The 483-nt window shown below is 55.3% G+C and overlaps 1 protein-coding gene across 1 annotated transcript in view; it reads right to left on the bottom strand.

Moving 5' to 3' along the window:
- The window catches only part of LOC128250166 (prostatic spermine-binding protein-like), a gene marked incomplete at both ends in the record, with an annotated part of 16,009 nt that overhangs the window by 681 nt on the left and 14,845 nt on the right, over positions 1–483 (bottom strand). The window lies entirely within an intron of this gene.

Below are 483 nucleotides of genomic sequence, written 5' to 3'. Positions count from 1 at the left end.
CTGACATTATCATCCTTCTCTTCCCTTTCCTCTTCCTCCTCCTCCTCCTCCTCCCCCTCCTCCTCCCCTCCTTCTCCTCTTCCTCATCATCATCATCGCCATCATCATCTTTATCACCACTACAACCACAAGTACCACCAACACCACTACAACAAACACCACCACCACCACCAACACCACACAATCGCCATCGTCATCATTCTCATCAACATTGTCGTTGCCATGACCACCCCATGATCATTATTCTCATCGTCACCACTACCACCATCATCACTCTCTTCCTCGTCATCGCCGTCATACTCCTCACTCATCATCATTCTGATCACCGGCATCAACGCCACCACTGCCAATGCCGTCGTAGCTGCTCCGACCGCCACCACCGCCATCACCGCCACCACCACTGCCGCCAATGTTTCCACTGCTGCTACCGCCGCCGCCGCCACCGCCACTGCCTCCACCACCACCACCACCACCACCATCACC

This window comes from Octopus bimaculoides, chromosome 19, assembly GCF_001194135.2.
Source record: "Octopus bimaculoides isolate UCB-OBI-ISO-001 chromosome 19, ASM119413v2, whole genome shotgun sequence".
Classification (NCBI taxonomy): Eukaryota; Metazoa; Mollusca; class Cephalopoda; order Octopoda; family Octopodidae; genus Octopus; species Octopus bimaculoides.
This window is presented reverse-complemented; position numbering and strand designations above follow the sequence as displayed.